The 20,537-nt window shown below is 46.9% G+C and overlaps 1 protein-coding gene across 6 annotated transcripts in view; it reads right to left on the bottom strand.

The window, feature by feature from the left end:
* Window positions 1–20,537, bottom strand: part of gtf2e2 (general transcription factor IIE, polypeptide 2, beta) — a 246,407-nt gene that overhangs the window by 122,016 nt on the left and 103,854 nt on the right. The window lies entirely within an intron of this gene.

Genomic DNA, 20,537 nt, shown 5'->3' with positions numbered 1-20,537 from the left:
TCCTATTACGCACCATGGGTCATGAGAAGTCAATGCAAAGTTATATCCTGTCAGACTTAGAAGTGTGTGGACTTGAAGAGAAGGACTTCATAGACCTGCCTAATGTTTTCACACAGAGGGAGATTCCTGTTAGAATAGGGAACTTAGCCCTGCAGAAGGATGTGGATAGATGGCCTTACCTAGAAAAGGTGCGTCTCCCATACATTGAAGCAGAAATTGGCCTATTAATTGGAACCAATGCCTACAAAACTATGGAGCCATGGCAGGTGATAAACAGCAAGGATGACGGACCCTACGCCGTCAGGACAGCCCTTGGATGGGTAGTCAATGGACCGGTAAGGAGAGATGATGGCAACAAGTCGAACAAGGAGGAACGACAAAATGTCACAGTTAATCGCATCTCTATCGCAAGCATTGAAGAGCTGTTGATACAGCAGTTCAACGCAGACTTTTCAGAACGCAGCTGTGAGGAAAAGACAGAGATGTCACAAGAAGACCATCAGTTCATGGATTTGATGACAAGTTCATTGATGGCCACTATCACATTGGTTTGCCACTGAGAAGACAGACCGCGAAGATGCCGAACAATCGCTGCATAGCAGAGCAACGCGCCATCAGTCTAAAGAGAAAGCTGAACAAGAACCCCGACTTTCACGAAGACTACAAAGGCTTCATGAGAAACATCATAGCGAAAGGCTATGCTGTAAAAGTGCCCGAGGAACAGTTGAACAGAGACGATGGAAGGGCCTGGTACATTCCTCATCACGGTGTGTATCACCCAAAGAAGAAAAAGATCCGTGTAGTGTTTGACTGCGCCGCCTCATTCAGAGGAACTTCACTGAATGACCAGCTGCTTCAAGGTCCTGATCTTACTAATACCCTCATTGGCATCTTGACTAGGTTTAGACAAGAGCTCGTTGCCATGATGGCAGACATAGAATCAATGTTCTACCAAGTCAGAATCCCTGATGAAGATGCTGATCTTCTGCGTTTCCTTTGGTGGCCAGATGGCGACGTTAGTCAAGCGATGGTGGAATGTAGAATGGCCGTACACTTGTTCGGAGCCACATCATCTCCCAGCTGTGCAAGCTACGCTCTCAGAAAAACTGCAGAAGATGGCAAAGGCAAAGCACCATCAGAGGCTGTGGAGACAATCTTCAGAAACCTTTATGTCGATGACTGTCTGAAGTCCGTGTCAACAGAAGACGATGCCATCGCACTGTCAAGAGACCTTAGAACTCTGTGTTCGAATGGAGGATTCCATCTGACTAAGTGGATAAGCAACAGCAGAGCAGTTCTAGCTTCTATCCCAGAAAAGGAAAGAGCCACTGAAGTCAAAGATCTGGACCTGAGCCACGATGTCCTTCCTATCGAGAGAGCTCGGTGTACAATGGTGCATTGAGTCAGACACGTTCAACTTCAGGATAATGGTGAACAAAAGACCATCCACAAGACGAGGGATTCTCTCCGTGGTCAGTTCCATCTACGACCCTCTTGGATTCCTGGCACCACTCATTCTGCCGGTGAAGCTGATGCTACGAGAGCTGTGTAGAGACAAGAGAGGATGGGATGAAGATATCTCAGAAGGTCAAGCTCAGAGATGGCACAGATGGTTGACAGATTTGCAACAACTTTCTAGCTTCAACGTCAGTAGATGCATCAAGCCCGTGAGTTTTGGAGTTACAAAGACGGCTCAACTACATCATTTCTCGGACGGCTATGGCACGGCTACTTACCTCTTGCTGACAAATCAACAGGGCCAGAAACATTGTGCCTTCCTCATGGGGAAATCCAGGGTGGCTCCGCTGAAGCAGGTCACCATCCCGAGACTGGAGTTGACGGCAGCGGTTGTTGCAGTTAAAGTTGACCAGGCGATGCGGAAAGAGTTACAGCTCCCACTAGAAGAATCTGTCTTCTGGACGGATAGCACGACGGTGCTGAAGTATATAGAGAATGAGAAGATACGCTTCAAGACCTTCGTAGCAAACAGAATCTCATCCATTAGAGAAGCTACACAACCATCTCAATGGAGGTATGTAAACACCTCATTAAACCCAGCAGATCAAGCCTCACGGGGATTGAAGGCTGAAAACTTCATGAGGAGTGAAACTTGGATACAAGGCCCAAGTTATCTGCTGGAAACAGAGAGATCATGGCCAGAAAGACCAGATATGCCAAGTCAGATTGCTGAAGACGACGTCGAAGTCAAGAGATCAGTCACAGTAAATCTCATAACTACGAAAGAGAACTTTGACACAGTGAACAAGCTTGTTAACCATTTCTCAGGATGGCACCAGTTGAGGAAAGCAGTTGCATGGTTTCTAAGGTTGAAAGAGTTGCTGCTACACCTGAGCGGTAAGAGAAGAGTACCGAGCCACTATCAGTCAGTCTGAAAGTAACCCTGATAAGCAGAGAATGCTTCTACAGCAGTATATGCATCAGCACAAGACCACATTGGGTAAGAATTCATTGACCGTGGAGGATTTGGCCAAGGCTGAGATGGAGATAGTTTGCTTCAGTCAAAGACAAAGATACCCAGAAGAAATCGAAGCTTTACAGCGAAATACTCCAATCAAGAAAGGTAGTCATATCTACAAGCTGGACCCTACACTGCAAGATGGAGTACTGAGGGTGGGAGGGAGACTAAACAAATCTGCTATGCCAGAGGAGGCCAAGCATCCTGCTATCCTTTCTAAGGACCTCCGGGTTGCTACTCTCATTCTTCAGCATATACATCAGAGTATTGGACACAGTGGGAGGAATCACGTGCTTGCGAAGCTAAGACAAAGATACTGGATTCCAGGAGCTAATTCTGTAATAAGAAAAATACTCTCTGAATGCATTGTTTGCAGACGGTTACACGCTAGAGCTGGGGAGCAGAAAATGGCAGACCTGCCTGAAGACCGTTTGTTACCAGACAAGCCCCCATTTACAAACGTAGGGGTGGACTATTTCGGGCCTTTCGAGGTAAAGCGAGGACGGAGCCTTGTCAAGAGATATGGTGTGCTTTTCACTTGTTTGACCATCAGAGCAGTTCATATTGAGGTGGCACACACGCTTGACACTGATTCCTGTATTAATGCCTTGCGGCGCTTTGTCTGTAGAAGAGGTCAGGTGTCCATTATGCGTTCTGATAATGGCACTAATTTCGTCGGAGCGGAGAGAGAACTACGGGAAGCTATTGAAGGTTGGAATCGGCTTAAAATACAGGAAGCCATGATGCAAACAGGAATTAAGTGGATCTTCAATCCTCCGGCTGCATCCCACCATGGAGGTGTCTGGGAAAGACAGATACGCACCGTAAGAAAACTACTCAGTTCTGTACTGAAGCAGCAAGCGCTCGACGACGAGGGACTCCAAACCGTTCTGTGCGAGGTCGAAGCCATCATTAATGACCGACCGATAACTAAGACATCAGATGATCCCAATGACCTCGAAGCCCTGACTCCGAACCACCTGTTGTTGTTGAAAACACAGCCAGCCATGCCCCCGGGAGTCTTCAAAAAGGAAGATCTGTATGCCCGTCGGAAGTGGAGGCAAGTTCAGTATATGTCAGACCTTTTCTGGACCAGATGGACAAGAGAATACTTACCTCTGCTACAGGAGCGTCAAAAATGGTCCAAAATAAAGAGGAACTTCATTGTCGGAGACATTGTCTTGATTGTGGATGATTCAGCCCCTAGAAATTCTTGGTTGATGGGAAAAATAATTAAGACCATGCCAGACTCCAGAGGCGTCGTTCGTCGCGTTTGTTTGCAAACCAAGACCAGTACCCTGGAAAGACCGATCACAAAGCTCTGCCAGCTACAAGAAGCAGCGTGAAAAGCTCCTGAACGAAAAAAGTGGACACTTATTGTGGTAAACCACTGTTATAGTTATCACTGTATATTGTTCTCACTGTTCTCACTGTCACATCACTACACGAGGTCGCCTCTTGTCGCACTGTTATACCTGGGCTGACCACCTCCGACTCCGCCCATTACCTGCCCAGGTATAAAGGTAGCTGACTGGCTAGTATTCCTCCCTGTTGGATCGGATCACCCACGAGGGTGGGCTCTGTTATTTAGCCAATAAAAACCTTCAGTTACGTTCTTAACTCGTCGCCTTTTATTGGACTAATTGATAGGCATATCAATTTTATTGGCTAAATTTTAAAGATGTCTGATAATGAACAGCAACAGCAAGGAGCTCACCCAGCAGCACAGCAACAGCAGCCTCCAGACAACGGGCCACACCAGCCGGCTTGGCTGCAAGCCTTGAAACCACCATACCTGGATCTAAACCCACAGGCACCAAACGCAGCCCTCAACTTCAAACACTGGCTGGACTGCTTCGAATCCTACCTGGAAGAATCCGGCGCCCCGCAGAGATCCAAACTAAGACTTCTGAACGCCCAAGCGAGCCCGAGAGTATACGCACTCATACAGGACACGACTACGTACGAGGCCGCTATCAACCTACTGAAACAGCAGTACCGCAGCCCGGTAAATTACATGTACACCAGGCACCTCCTAAGATCCCGCCCGCAACAGCCAGGAGAGTCTGTAGCTGAATTTTTACGGGCGCTAAGAGCACTCGGCAGGAACTGTGACTTTAAAGCGGTGACGGCTGTTGAAAATACGGAAGATAATATCCGCGATGCCTTTGTGAAAGGCCTACGGTCCGACTACTCACGGCAAAGACTGCTTGAAGCTAAAGACCTCGACCTGGACAAAGCTGAAGCCCTCGCTCTCTCCCTGGAGGTGGCCCATCAGGACCAGGAGGCGTTTTCCAGGTACTGCTCGCGACCCTGGGACTCGGGCCCGACCCCTACCGCAATACCCTTCGCAGCGCCGCCCCCGGGACCTACCTCAGCGTCGGCGTCCCGGACCCAACCGGGCCCGCCACCCCCGGTACCGGCTCCGACATCGGGCACCCGCGATCGGGCCGCCGGCTGCTTCTTTTGCGGCCAGGAGAAGCACCCGAGGTCGCGCTGCCCAGCCAGGAACTCTACCTGCACAACCTGCAGGAAGAAAGGCCATTTCTCTAAGGCCTGCAGGAGCGGATCTTCAGAGGCCAGCAGTGCCTCATGCGAACTGTGGGGGCGGCCATCTTCTTTCACGGCAACTGAGGCCAGTATCCCCACACGTGAGTCATGGGGGCGGCCATCTTTGATCAAGGCAACCGACCCCAATAGTGCCTCATGTGAGTTATGGGGGCAGCCATCTTCTCCGCCATTTTGTCCTACCTCGTGGGAGACGCCATTTTACACACCACGCCCGACTGCCACCGGGCCCCCGGACCCGACGACCGCCTCGCCCGCAGACGACAACGACTCGCTTACCTACACGCTAGCCTCCGTCACTCTGGATCAAGCCCGCCCACACCACCTGTCCAAGTCGATGATGGACATCAAAGTAAACGGCCACGCCACGACCTGCCTGTTCGACAGCGGAAGCACGGAGAGCTTCATCCACCCAGACACGGTGAGCCACTACTCCCTCCCTGTCCTGCCAACGCGCAACCGAATCTCGATGGCATCGAGGTCCCACGCCACGGACATTAGCGGCTACTGTGCTGTGACCTTGTCGGTTAAGGGTACAGAGTATAAAAACTTTAAACTCCTCGTCCTCCCCCAGCTCTGCGCTGCCGTCCTACTAGGGCTGGACTTCCAATCCCACCTCCAAAGTGTAACCCTAGCATACGGTGGACCCCTCCCCCCACTCACAGTCGACAACCAGCGAAGGTTAAACCGCCCACCGCGTAACACCTGCAGCCTATCCACCCTCAAGGTGCCGCCACCTTCCCTGTTCGCTAACCTCACCCCCGACTGCAAACCCGTCGCTACCAAGAGCAGGCGGTACAGCGCTGGGGACAGAGCTTTCATTAGCTCTGAGGTGCAGCGTCTCCTGAAGGAGGGCATCATCGAGGGGAGCAACAGCCCCTGGCGTGCCCAGGTCGTGGTCGTTAAGACCGGCGATAAAAATCGCCTGGTCATCGACTACAGCCAGACCATAAACAGATACACCCAGCTGGACGCATACCCCCTTCCCCGCATATCTGACATGGTCAATCAGATTGCACAATACCGCGTATTCTCGACCATCGACCTTAAGTCGGCCTACCACCAACTCCCTATCCACCCCGAGGACCGCCAGTACACCGCCTTCGAGGCGAATGGGCGCCTATACCACTTCCTTAGGGTCCCCTTCGGTGTCACCAACGGGGTCTCGGTCTTCCAAAGGGAGATGGACCGGATGGTTGACCAGAACGGACTGCAGGCCACATTCCCCTACCTAGATAACGTCACCATCTGCGGCCGCGACCGGCAGGACCACGACGTGAATCTGGAGAAATTCCTCCGTACGGCCCAACGGCTGAACCTCACCTACAATAAGGAGAAATGCGTGTTTAACACAGCGCGCCTTGCCATCCTTGGCTGTGTAGTAGAGAACGGAGTCATCGGCCCCGACCCCGAAAGAATGCGCCCCCTCATGGAGCTACCCCTCCCCCACTGTCCAAAAGCACTTAGGAGAACCCTGGGGCTTTTCGCCTACTATGCCCAATGGGTACCCAATTATGCGGACAAAGCCAGACCCCTCCTGAAAACCACATCCTTCCCCCTCACGGAAGAGGCGTGCGCGGCCTTCTCCCTCATTAAGGGAGACATAGCCAAGGCCACAATGCACGCAGTGGATGAGTCAATCCCCTTCCAAGTGGAGAGCGATGCATCCGACTTCGCCCTAGCCGCTACCCTTAACCAGGAGGGTAGGCCGGTAGCCTTCTTCTCAAGGACCCTACAGGGCCCCGAGACCCGACACTCGTCGGTCGAGAAGGAAGCCCAGGCAATTGTGGAGGCAGTACGGCGCTGGAGGCACTACTTGGCAGGCAAACGATTTACCCTCCTCACCGACCAACGCTCGGTTGCCTTCATGTTTAATAACAAGCTGAGGGGCAAGATCAAGAACGACAAAATCTTGAGGTGGAGAATCGAGCTTTCCACCTATGATTATGAGATCTTGTACCGGCCCGGTAAACTGAACGACCCCCCTGATGCTCTTTCACGCATTACATGCGCCAGCGCGCAAAGTGATAGACTTCAGACCCTCCACAATGACCTCTGCCACCCCGGAGTCACCAGACTCTACCATTTCATTAAGGCCCGCAACCTGCCATACTCCATCGAGGAGGTCAGGACCATGACCAGGAACTGCCAGATCTGTGCTGAGTGCAAACCGCACTTCTATAAGCCGGACAGAGCAAGCCTGATCAAGGCCACCCGCCCCTTCGAGCGTCTGAGCATCGACTTCAAGGGGCCCCTACCGTCATCCGACCGTAATGTGTACTTCCTCAACATCGTTGATGAGTACTCCCGTTTCCCCTTTGCCTTCCCCTGCCCAGACATGACCAGTAACACGGTCATTAAATGCCTGAACAAACTCTTCGCCTTGTTCGGGTTCCCGAACTATATACATAGTGACCGGGGCGCCTCCTTCATGAGCGAGGAACTCCGTCAGTTCCTATTGGAGAGGGGTATTGCAGCAAGCAGGACCACCAGCTACAACCCCCGAGGGAACGGCCAGGTGGAAAGAGAGAACGCGACGGTATGGAAGGCCACCCTCTTAGCCTTAAAGTCTAAGGGCCTCCCAACCTCCCGCTGGCAAGAGGTCCTCCCGATTGCGCTGCACTCCATCCGGTCACTACTTTGCACTGCCATTAACACCACCCCCCATGCCCGAATGTTTGTCTTCCCCAGGAAGTCGACTACGGGAACCACCCTACCAACCTGGCTGACCTCTCCGGGACCCGTCTTGCTGCGAAAGCACGTGAGGGCCCATAAAACGGACCCCCTGGTCGAGAAGGTGAACCTCCTGCACGCCAACCCCCAGTACGCCTATGTGGCTTACCCAGACGGACGGGAGGACACTGTCTCCTTACGAGACCTCGCACCCTCACCCCCCCCTCCCAACCCCCCGAGTCCAGCCGAGGTAGACGGCATGCCGGAACCCCACGAGCCTTTGCCGACTACGCAGACACCAGCTTTAACACCGGATAATGTAACACCGCCGCTGCGACGATCGGAGAGGCTAACGAAGCCTCCGGACAGACTGACATACCAGAGCTGGTAATACACTTCACCCCGCCGGACTCTAATCTAAACAAGGGGTGAATGTGGTAAACCACTGTTATAGTTATCACTGTATATTGTTCTCACTGTTCTCACTGTCACATCACTACACGAGGTCGCCTCTTGTCGCACTGTTATACCTGGGCTGACCACCTCCGACTCCGCCCATTACCTGCCCAGGTATAAAGGTAGCTGACTGGCTAGTATTCCTCCCTGTTGGATCGGATCACCCACGAGGGTGGGCTCTGTTATTTAGCCAATAAAAACCTTCAGTTACGTTCTTAACTCGTCGCCTTTTATTGGACTAATTGATAGGCATATCACTTATATTGTAAATATGTTGAACTCATTAGTTTATGACTCTTAATGTTTGAGTAATTGATACGCTTCATGTGCCTAGTCAATTAGGGGCCGGAATGTAAGAACCATAAAAGCTTAAGAAAATACTTTAAAATATTGGTTAAATAGCATAATACAGTTAATTTACCTGATTGACTTATTGTATTAAGAAACCCCCTATTTTCTTGCTCCAGTAGTATAGTCCGAGACACCCCCTTCATTCTTGCCACAATGGTACAGTCCCTAAGCCACACATGGTATGCAGCCATTTTACAGTTTAAACTCCACGTGGCTGAAGGAGGCAGAGGTTGAGGGGTTTGGAGCAACACAGTTTTTGACCGTGTTCGTTTATACGTGTTTGCTTTGTAATTCTGTTCGTAAAGTGTTATAGTAAACAGTTTAAAAGACAAAGCTACGTTTGGGAACGTTTTATTTCGACACGCGTCTACTCGTTGTTAAAAGCCCCACAGCTCAGTGGCTGCCTGTTTGGAAACTAAGAAGCGCCACTACACCGACCTCTAAATGCCTGAGATAGTGGCCTAGAAATTGGGTATAGCCCCGCCAGCACGTTTGCGCCGAAAATTTTGCGCCCGCCGCGGAGCCAGTTGTGCCCGCCCCATATTCACTTTCAGCGCCCCAAAGCGGAACTGGGCGCTGGTACAGGGTGTGTCCGCCCCGCTTGGGGCGCTGAAAGTGAATTTCAGCGCTCCCGGTCCCGCTGCGCCACCCGATGCGGTGCGGCAGGCTGCTGTACTGCAGGCCTCCCCCTTCTCTTAAGGGGGAGGTGCCTGCAACGGCCGGAGCCCCGATTGCAAGTGCCGGCAAAAAAGCCCGGCACAACAGAGAAGTGCCGGGCTCCACGGAAACCAGCCGGCCATGCTGGGGGGGGGGGGGGGTGGAGGAGGCCGGGGAAGGAGGTGCGGGCAGGCGGCCGCCGAAAAAGCGGCCGCCCCGCACCTCCACCTTAACTTGCGCCGCTAAGGCTGCAGTAAGGACCCGGTCTCCCGATGTTGTTAGCGCCCGCCACGGAAGAGGCGGCCGCTACTGAAGATGGGGATCGGCGTGGTTTCGGGCGGTACCGGGGCACTGTGCACACCGATGACGTCATCAGTGCCGGCGCAGCGCTACCGGCTAACGCCGATGTTAGGGCCCACCTAATTTCGGGCGCGACGCAACTTCCGGCGCAACCCACTCTTTCGCCCCTAATTGGGCGCAAACGCAACTGAATTTCTAGGCCAGTATCTTTTATTTCCCTATTCAACTCATACACTGAAACTTTGTGAATAATGCAATATCACTCCTGGGTGCTTAGGAAGAGTTCTTCAATCCCAACAGTTTTATAAACAGTTTTATAAATATGGCACAGGGTTCTTGAGTTCCCTCGGCACCGCCAGGCACTCCAGCCAGTATTAAATAAACTAATCAAACTCAAAGAGGAAAAAAAACCCTGGATTACATCAGTGCATTTTAAAAGAATCTAGGGAAGAAATAGCAAAGGCATTACTACACATATTTAAAAATTTATTTTAAAAAGGTGTAGTGCCAGAGGACTGGCGGATAGCTAACGTAATACCTATATTTAAGAAGCGAGATATAAAATGTCCAGGGAACTATAGACCAGTCTGCTTATCATCTCTGGTAGGAAAAATAATGGATCCCTACTAATAGAAGAACATCTAGAATATCAAATATAATAATGATGAATAGTCAGCACGGATTTCAAAAGGGAAAGTCCTGCTTGACCAACCTCATTGAATTTTTTTTTTTTTTTTAAAAAGAGATAACAGAGAGAGGGTAGACAATGGTAATGCAGATGATGTAATTTATCTGGATTTTCAAAAGGCCTTCGATAAGGTACCACATAAAAGACGAATGAATAAGGTCAGAGAATGCGGATTCAGGGGACAAGTAGCAGATTGGATAGCTAGCTGACTTCAAGACAGAAAGCAGAGAGTAGGAGTAAAGAGTAGCTATTCACAGTGGCAGATGGTGGGTAATGGTGTTCTACAAGGATCAGTGCTGGGGCCACTGCTGTTCACAATTTATATTAATGACTTAGACTCTGGAATCAAAAACACAATTTCTAAATTTGCAGATGACACCAAATTGGGGGGGGGGGGGGGGGGAAAGATAGTCAATACTGAGGAGGACTGCAACAAATTACAGGAGGATATTAATAAACATGTAGAATGGGCATATAATTGGCAAATGAATTTCAACACAGATAAATGTGAGGTATTACATTTTGGTAGGAAGAACAGGGACGTCACTTATTACTTGGAGGGGGTGAGTCTGGGGTAGGGGAGCAAAGGGATCTCCGATTACAAATACACAGATCGCTAAAAGTAGCAACACAGGTTAACAAGGCCATAAAAAAAGCAAACCAAGCACTAGGGTTTATTTCTAGAGAGATACAATTGAAAAGTAGGGAAGTTATGCTAAACCTGTATCAGTCCTTGGTTAGGCCACACTTGGAGTACTGCGTACAATTCTGGTCGCCATAGTATAAAAAGGATATAAAGGCACTGGAAAGGGTGCAGAGAAGATTTACAAGGATGAACAGGCTGGGTCTCTTTCATCTTGAAAAAAGGTTGAGGGGTGACCTAATTTATGATCTTTAAAATTATGAAAGGTTTTGATAGAGTGGATGCAGAGACTGTGTTTCTATTTGTGGGGAAGATAATAACTAGAGGCCATCAATATAAGATAGTCACCCACAAATCAAATAGGGAATTCAGAAGAAACTTATTTATCCAGAGGTGGCGAGAATGTGGAATTTGCTACCACAGGGAGTAGTTGAGGCAAATAGTATAGATGCATTTAAGGCGAGGCTAAATAAGCATAGGAGAGAGAAGGGAATAGAGGGTTGTGCTGATAGAAAGACAGGAGGAGGCGCACGTAGAGCATAAACGCCGGCATGGACTGGTTGGGCCGAATGGCCTGTTTCTGTGCTGTATATCCTATGTAATGCTATGTAATCCAAATTAGCATAGGAACAAAAAGATTAGAAAATTAAACACATTGCTGAATGATTGCTGTGGGAAAGAAGGGATCCATTTCATGTGACACTGGCACAAGTACTGGGAAAGGAAAGAGCTATACGGCTGGGATAGGCTGCATCTGAACCAGGCTGGGACCAAGGTCCTAGCTGAAAGGATAAGCGACTTTAGGATAATGGAAAGAACTTCACACCAATAAAGTGGTGGTGGGGTTGAGGGCTCAGGTATAAATAATAAAAAGTGAAAATAGCTGAATTAAGAAAAAGTGATGAGAGAGGTCATTAATAACATTAAAGGCAATATAAATAGTTCAGATTCAGAAAAAAATTAGTAACTAATGACAAAATAATTGATAAAAATACAATAGGAGCAATGAAAAACAAGGCGTGTGATATGTTAAAAACGTGAAAAAACCCGCACATGGGAAAAGGGGCAGGGTAGAGTCTGTTGCTCAAAAATGAGTTATATACACTAATGCACATAGCATAAGGATTAAAACAAATGAATCAGAAGCGCAAATTCAGCTTAAAGGGTATGATGAAATGCAAACCACTGAGACCTGGCTACGAGCTGGGCATGACTGAGAGATAAATACACCAAATTATAGAAAACATAGAAAAATAGGAGCAGGAGTAGGCCATTCAGCCCTTTGAGCCTGCTCTGCCATTCAATATGATCATGGCTGATCCTCTATCTCAATACTATATTCCTGCTCTCTCCCCATACCCCTTGATGCCTTTTGTGTCTAGAAATCTATCTATCTCCTTCTTAAATATATTCAGTGACATGGCCTCCACAGCCTTCTGTGGTAGAGAATTCCACAGGTTCACCAGCCTCAGTGAAGAAATTTCTCCCCATCTCAGTCCTAAATGTCCTACCCCATATCCTGAGACTGTGACCCCTCGTTCTCGATCCCCCCCAGCCAGGGGAAACATCCTCTCTGCATCCAGTCTGTCTAACCCTGTCAGAATTTTATACGTTTCAATGAGATCCCTTCTCATTCTTCTAAACTCTAGTGAATACAGGCATAGTCGACCCAATCTCTCCTCATAAGACAGTCCAACCATTCCAGGAATCAGTCTGGTGAACCTTCGCTGCACTGCCTCTATGGCAAGTATATCCTTTTGTTAGGTAAGACCACCAAAACTGCACACAGTACTCCAGGTGTGGTCTCACCAAGGCTCTGTATAACTGTAGTAAGACATCCTTGCTCCGGTACTCAAATCCTCTTGCAATGAAGGCCAACATACTATTTGCATTCCTAACTGCTTGCTGCACCTGCATGTTTGCTTTCAGTGACTGGTGTACAAGGACACCCAGGTCCTTTTGTACATCAACATTTCCCAATCTATCACCATTTAAATAATACTCTGCCTTCCTGTTTTTTCTACCAAAGTGGATAACTTCACATTTATCGACATTATACTGCATCTGCCATGTATTTGCCCACTCACTCAACTTGTATAAATCACCTTGAAGCCTCTTTGCATCCTTCTCACAACTCACCCTCCCACCTAGTTTCGTGTCGTCAGCAAACTTGGAAATATTACATTTGGTTTCCTCATCCAAATCATTGATATATATTGTGAATAGCTGGGGCCCAAGCACTGATCCCTGCAGTACCCCACTAGTCACTGCCTGCCACCCCGAAAAAGACCCATTTATTCCTACTCTCTGTTAACCAATTTTTAAATCTATGCCAGTATATTACCCCCAATCCCATGTGCTTTAATTCTGCACACTAACCTCTTATGTGGGACTTTATCAAAGGCCTTCTGAAAATCCAAATACACCACATCCACTGGTTCTCTCTTATCTATTCTACCAGTTACATCCTCAAAAAACTCCAGCAGGTTTGACAAACTCGATTTCCCTTTCATAAATCCATGTTGACTCTGTCTAATCCCATTGATATTTTCTAAGTGTCCTGTTATCACATCCTTTATAATAGACTCTAGCATTTTCCCTACTACAGATGTTAGTCTGTAGTTCCCGGTTTTCTCTCTCACTCCTTTCTTAAATAGTGGGGTTACATTTGCCACCCTCCAATCTGCAGAAACTGTTCCATAATCTATAGACTTTTGGAAGATGACAACAAATGCATCCACTATTTCCATGGCTACCTCTTTTAGTACTCTGGGATGCGGATTATCAGGCCCTGGGGATTCTTTGGCTTTCAGTCCCATTAATTTCTCCAGCACTAATTTTTTTACTAATACTAATTTCCTTTAATTCCTCCTTCTCACAAGAACCTTGGTTCCCTAGCATTTCTGGGAAGTTATTTGTGTTTTCTACTGTGAAGACGGAACCAATGTATTTGTTTACTTGCTCTGCCATTTCCTTGTTCCTCATTATAAATTCTCCCATTTCTGACTGTAAGGAAGTGACATTTGTCTTCAGTAATCATTTTCTTTTTACATACTTGTAGAAGCTTTTACAGTCACTTGCAAGTTCACTCTCAAGGTCTTCGGAAGGGACAGGGAAGAGGAGGAGGAAGAGGAGGAGGAAGCGGAAGAGGAGGCGGAGGAGGAGTAGTAAGAGGGGATATCAGTAAGCTTGGGCAGGCAGTGGAAACTCTGGGGAGAATTCAGGAATAGAAAAAGACGTTGGTAGGAGTTGCCTGCAAACCTCCTGATAGCTGTGATAACGTAGTGGGATGCTGAATCATGGAGATCAGTGAAGTTTGTTTCAAAAACAGGGTGGTTCTAATGGGAGACTAATTTTCACATTGACTGGGAGAAGCAAAATAGCCTGAGCCTCAAAGTCAGCGAATTTCTTGAGTGTATTCGAGACAGTTTGCTGGAACAATAGGTCTTGAACCAAAAAGGGAACAGGCCATATTAGATTTAGTGGTGAGTAATGAACCTGAATTAGTCAGCAATCTAACGGTAAGGAAACACCTAGGTAACAGTGACCATAACATGACTGAATTTGATATTAGGTTTGAGAGGGTGAGTCACAAACTAAGCTTTTAAATATAGGTAAAGCAGGCTTTGGAAGAATGAGGCAGAAATTGACCACAGTAGGCTGTGCAGAAATGTTAACGGGTAAAAATACAGATAAACAGTGGGAGGTGTCCAAAGAAGTATTTGGTAGAACACAAGACCTGAAGGGCAAGACCTCTACTTGTGTCATTAAACAACAAGAGAAGTGAGATAGTACAAAACTAAAAGAAAGAGCTTATACAAAAGCAAAGAAAAGAGATCCTGAAGACTGGGAGAGACATAAGGAACAGCAAACGAATAAAAAGAAAGTAGTAAGAATTGCAAAATTGAAATACAAGGAAACACTTGTGTGGGATATCAAGGACAACACTTAAGGTTTCCCAAGGATAGTAAGAGAAAGAGTAATGTGGGCTAAAGACAGAGACAGGTGATACTGTAATCGAAAATCAGTAAATGACAGGCTTGCTAAATACTGTACTCACTTCACAGTAAAGGATGAGGATAAAGTCCCAGAGATATGAGGAAAACTAAAAATAAATCAAGGAAGAACTGACAACAACAACAACTTTATATAGTTATTTATATAGTGTCTTTAACGTAGTAAAATGGCCCAAGGCGTTTCACAGGAGTGTAATAAAACAAAATTTGACACAGGGACACATAAGGAGAAATTAGGACAGATGACCAAAAGCTTAGTCAAAAGGATAGGTTTCAAGGAGCGTCCTAAAGGAGGAAAGAGAGGTAGAGAGGCAGAGAGGTTTAGGGAGGGAATTCCAGAGCTTAGGGACTAGGCAGCTGAAAGCAATGGTTGAGCGAGTAATATCAGGGATGCTCAAGGTGCTAGAATTAGAGGAGCGCAGATTATCGCGGGGCGGGGGCTGGAGGAGATTACAGAGATAGGGAGGGGTAAGGCCATAGAGGGTTTTGAAAAGAAAGATGAGAATTTTAAAATCGAGGCGTTGCTTAACCGAGGGATGATGGGTTAAGGGGACTTGATGCGAGTTAGGACACGGGCAGCCGAGTTTTAGATGATCTCAAGTTTACGTAGGGTAGAACGTGGGAGGCCAGCCAAGAATACATTAGAATCGTCAAGTCTAGAGGTAACAAAGGCATGGATGAGGGTTTCAGCAACAGATGAGCTGAGGCAGGGGCGAAGACAGGCGATGTTATGGAGGTGGAAATAGGCAGTCTTAGTTATGGCGTGGATATATGGTCGGAAGTTTATTTCAGGGTCAAATATGACACCAAGACTGCGAACAGTCTGGTTCAGCCTCAGACAGATGCTAGGGAGAGGGATGGAGTCGGTAGTTTGGACCCAGACAAAGGCTTCGGTCTTCTCAATATTTAACTGGAGGAAATTTCTGCTCATCCAGCACTGGATGTCAGACAAGCTTTAGCACAAGTTAAAAAATGGTAATGGAGAAATTAATGAAACTAAAGATAGATAAAATCTCCAGGGCCTGATGATTTCCACTCCAGGGTATGAAAATAAATAGTTGAGTAAATTGTAGATGCTCTCATCATGATGTTCCAACACTCTCCTCAATCAGGAATTGTCCTCTTGAAATGGAATATAATGGAGTGACATTGGCAATTTAAGAAGAGTAGGAGAGATAAATTAGGAAATTATCAGCCTATTAGTCAAATGTCTGTTGTGGGTAAGTTACTAGAATCAGTTATTAGGGACACTATCTACTACTTTACCAAGTCTCGTATACTTTACAATGCTGCTCCCTACACCTGAGTCTAGGTCGTTTATAAAAATTGTTAAATTGTCAAAACTGACCCTTGGGGAACACCACTGCAAACCACCTCCCAGTCTGAAAAACATCCATCCACCACCACCCTCTGCTCCCCGTCACTGAGCCAATTTTGTATCCATATCGCCACTTTCCCCTTAATTCCATGGGGTTCCATCTTCTTAATAAGCCTCCTGTCTCAAATGCCTTCCGAAAGTCTATATATACATCTACTCCTCTACCTTGATCAATCTTCTCGGTTACCTCAAAGAATTCAATCAAGTTAGTCAGACATGATTTGCCTTTAACAAATCCATGCTTCTTGATTAACCCATGCAAATGAAAGTTTATTTTGTCCCCGATAATGGTTTCCAATAACTTACCCACCACCGATGTTAGGTTGACTGGCCTGTAGGTTCCTGGTTGATCCCCCTCCCCTTTACATTAACATTAGCAACCCTCCAATCCTCCGGCACTACTCTTGTATCCAATGAGGATTGAAAGATTGTGACCAATGCCTCTGCTATTTCTATCTTTGCTTCTTTCAGCAACCTAGGATGCATTCCATCATCACCAAGTGACTTACAGTAATGCTAATCTTTTTAACATAGAAGATAGGAGCAGGAGTAGGCCATTCGGCTCTTCGAGCCTGCTCCGCCATTCAATGAGATCATGGCTGATCATCCAAATTCAGTACCCTGTCCCTGTCTTCTCCCCATATCCCTTGATCCCTTTAGCCTTAAGAAATATATCCAACTCTTTCTTGAATGTATTTAATGAACTGGCCTCCACCGCCCTCTGTGGCAGAGAATTCCACAGGTTCACCACTCTGGGTGAAGAAATTCCTCCTCATTTCAGTCCTAAATGTCCTACCCCTTATCCTTAGACTGTGACCCCTGGTTCTGGACTCCCCGGCCGTCGAGAACATCCTTCCAGCATCTAGTCTGTCCAGGCCTGACAGAATTTTATAGGTTTCGATGAGATCCCCTCTCAATCTTCTAAACTCCAGTGAGTATAAGCCCAATCGACACAATCTCTCCTCATACGTCATTCCTGCCATCCCAGGTATCAGCCTGGTGAATCTTCGCTGCACTCCTTCCATGGCAAGAACGTCCTTCCTCAGATAAGGCAACCAAAACTGCACACAATACTCAAGGTGTGGTCTCACCAAGGCCCTGTACAACTGTAGCAAGACATCCTTGTTCCTGTACTCGAACCCTCTTGCTACGAAGGCCATTCCATTTGCCTTCTTAACTGCCTGCTGCACCTGCATGCTTACCTTCAGCGACTGGTGCACAAGAACACCCAGGTCTCTTTGCACTTCCCCTTCTCCCAATCTATTGCCATTCAAATAATAATCTGCCTTCCTGTTTTTGCCACCAAAGTGGATAACCTCTCATTTATCCACATTATAGTGCATTTGCCATGTTTCTGCCCAATCACCTAACCTGTCCAAATCGTACATCTTCTCCATCTATTACTATCCTGTCCATAACTATCCTCTCCTCTATTCGTGTAACCTTCACATCATCCGCTTCCTTTGTGAAGACAGATGCAAAGCACTCATTTAAATACTTTAGCCATGTCCTGTGTCTCTACATAAAGATTTCCCTTTGGGTCCTTAATAGACCCAACTTTTTCCCTAGCTCACCTCTTACAATTTATATATTTAGAAAATGTTTTAGGCTTCAATTTAATGTTGCCTGCTAATCTTTTCTCATAAACTCCCCTTGCCTCTCATTAACTTTTTCAATTCCATCCTGTACTTTCCATTATCTTCCTGGTTATTAACTGAATCTTGCTCCTGACATTTGTCATAAACGCCCTTTTTCTGTTTTATTTTAACTTGTAATTCCTTTGTCATCCAGGGCACATTAGCTTTGGATGTTCTACCTTTTCCCTTCAAACGAATATGCCTAGTTTGTACCTGAACTATCCTTCCCTGAATGCCCTCTAATGCTCCATTACTGCTTTACCCTGCAATCGCCATTTCCAATCTACCAATCTCTTCTTAAATCACTGAAATTAGCTCTTCCCCAGTTGAGAAATTTTACCTTCAATATTTTCTAGTCTCTTTTCATAATTACTTTAAACTGAATTATGTTGTGGTTACTGTTAGCTAGATGATCTCCTACTGTAATACACTCCACTTGCTGTACTTCATTTCTAAGAGCCAGATCCAACACTGCTTCCTTCCTTGTTGGACTGGAGACACATTGATCAAGAAAATTCTCCTGTACACATCAGAAATTCTCATTTCCTACCCTTAGCACTATGTTTTTCCCAGTCTATATTAGGGTAATTAAAGTTTCCTAATATTACTACTCTAATTTTGTTACACACCTTTGAAATTTGCCAACAAATTTGCTCATCTTTCTCCTTCTCACTGTTTGGAGCTCTACAAAAAATTCCCAATGTAACAGCTTCCCCTCTGTTTCTCAAGTCAAGCCAAATAGATTCAGTCCTAGAACCATCTAGTATATCCCTTTCTATTTAGAACTGTAACATTATCCTTAATCAATACTGCCACGCCCCTCCTCTTTTTCCTTCTCTAGATGGGAGCAGAAAGTTGCAAAGGGACATTGATGGATTAAGTGAGTGGGAAAAGCTGTGGCAGATGGAGTTCAATGTGGGGAAATGCAAGATAAACCACTTTGGACCCAAGAAAGATAGATCAGAGAATTTTTTTAATGGAGAGAAGCTGTAGAGGAGCTGAGGGATTTAGGGGTCCAAGTACAGAAATGACTAAAAGCTAGCGAACAGGTACAAAAAATAATTTAAAAGGCTAATAGAATGTTGGCCTTTATCTCAAGGGGCTGGAATACAAAGGAGTGGAAGTTATGCCAATTATATAAAGCTCTGGTTAGACCCCATTTAGAGTACTGCATTCAGTTCTGTGCATCGCACCTCGGGAAGGATACAGGAAACTTTCGTTTAAACGGGGGTTAAATCTCCGGAATGCTCTATCCACCGGCAAAATTCAGGAGTCGGTTCAGATAACTTTTTTTGACTTTTCGTTGCTTTTTTTCTCCATTCCTGGCTCTGCAAGCGTCTAGCTGAAGCTGTTGCTTAGCTACAGAGGCGCTTGCAAGCTGCGCCGACTGTTTTGAAGCTGTTGCTAAGCAACAGGGTTTGTTGCTAGATACGGAGCTCAGAAGCTCCGTATGTTTTAACATTAGCACTGGTTTCTCCGGCAGTGTTGATCGACCGGCACCAGCTCGGTCCCGTCAGTGCCGGATACCAGAAAGTTTCCTGTATATTGATCTTAGAGGGACTGCAGTGCAGATTCAGCAGGATGATACCGGGGGTAAAAGGGTTAAATTAGGAGGATATGTTAGAGAGACTGGTCTTATATTCTCTTGATTATGGAAGATTAAGGGATGATCTAATTGAGGTGTTTAAGATGATTAATGGACTTGATAGGTTAGATCGAGAAAAATTATTTCCTCTGATGGGGGAGTCCAGAACCAGGGGCATAATCTTAAAATTACAGCTAGACCATTCAGGGGTGATGTCACGAAGTACTTCTTCACACAAAGGGTAGAGGAAATCTGGAACATTTCAAAACTGAGATTAATAGATGTTTGTTGGGCAAGGGGAGCAAGGGATATGGATCCAAGGCTGGTAGATGAAGTTAAGATACAGATCAGCCATGATCTAATTGAATGGCAGAATAGGCTCGAGGGGCTACGTTCAACTCCACTCCAGAGACTTGAACACATAATCTAAGCTGACACTTCAGTGCAGTACTGAGGAGAGCTGCACTGTCAGAGGTGCTGTCTTTTGAATGAGGCGACAAACCGAGGCTCCGTCTGCCTTCTCATGTGGATGTAAAAGATCACATCGCACTATTTGAAGCAGGGGAGTTCTCCGGATCTCCTGGCCAACATTTCTTCTTCTTAGGCAGTCCCTCGGAACCGAGGATGACTTGCTTCCACATAAAAAATGAGCTCGCAGGTGACTGATTAGTCCAATGCCGGACCTACAGTCTCTGTCACAGGTGGGGCAGGTGGTGCTTGGGTTGACGTGCGCTCCTTGCGTTTGGCTTCCGCTTGCTCCCGGCGAAGAGACTCGAGGTGTTCAGTGCCTTCCCGGATGCTTCTCCTCCACTTTGTGCGGTCTTGGGCCAGGGATTCCCAGATGTCGGTGGGGATGTTACACTTTTTCAAGGAGGCTTTGAGGGTGTCCTTGAAGCGTTTCCTCTGCCCACCTGGGGCTCTCTTGCTGTGCCGGAGCTCCGAGTAGAGCGCTTGTTTTGGGAGTCTCGTATCGGGCATGCGGACAATGTCACCTGCCCATCGGAGCTGATTGAGCGTGGTCAGAGCTTCGATGCTGGGGATGTTGGCCTGAGCAAGAACACCGACGTTGGTGCGCCTATCCTGCCAATGGATTTGCAGGATCTTGCGGA

This window comes from Somniosus microcephalus, chromosome 2, assembly GCF_052327205.1.
Source record: "Somniosus microcephalus isolate GS21.2 chromosome 2, FLI_Smic_1.0, whole genome shotgun sequence".
Lineage (NCBI taxonomy): Eukaryota > Metazoa > Chordata > Chondrichthyes > Squaliformes > Somniosidae > Somniosus > Somniosus microcephalus.
Note: the sequence above shows the minus strand (reverse complement) of the source record. Positions and strands in the feature narration are given on the sequence as shown.